Here is a 676-nt window from a genome sequence, read left to right on the forward strand (position 1 = left end):
TTCCACAGTCACTGTCATTTTTAGGCACAATCAACCGAAAAAAAAACCACACAAAATAAACAAATAAAAACTATAAGTCCTTCACACCTGATTTAAACAAAAATAGCGTATTACCCTGACTAGTACTACAAAATAATAGGGGTTGGGGCACTTTCCATATGCCAGGATTCCCCTTCAAAAAGAATGTTATTCTTGACTCTGCCATGTTAATGTTGGAAGATATGAAATTGATACTGTGAATATGTCATGTGAGAAAGGTGGGGATTTTCCACCCTGGACAGAATTGTGGAAACTTAGCAATCTTGGTAAATTTGGAGGCTTTTTTGTTTTAAAGCTGTGTTGTGTTGCATATCTGATGAATGAGTATGTATAGAATCTCAACTACAGGTATCTCTTTTCAAACAATTCTTTTTCAAACAGTTTTGTCTCTGTGTCTTCTTTCACTGCTTTATAGAGGAGTTTCACTCTTATTGAACATTGCAAGTCTTAAAAATGTTCGTAGTCCAGTATTACCCAAGACTCTGTGCATGTGTGTGTGTGCGTGCATTTGCGTTTAAGATGGAACTCTAGCTCCATGTGACATCACTCACCATTCTCTAGTTTTATGTGGCATTGTTGACATTATCTGTAGAAAGGATTCAAGGGAAAATATGTTTGAAAATCCTGGCCAATAAAA

The sequence above is a fragment of the Equus przewalskii genome, chromosome 6 (assembly GCF_037783145.1).
Source record: "Equus przewalskii isolate Varuska chromosome 6, EquPr2, whole genome shotgun sequence".
In the NCBI taxonomy this organism is placed as follows: Eukaryota; Metazoa; Chordata; class Mammalia; order Perissodactyla; family Equidae; genus Equus; species Equus przewalskii.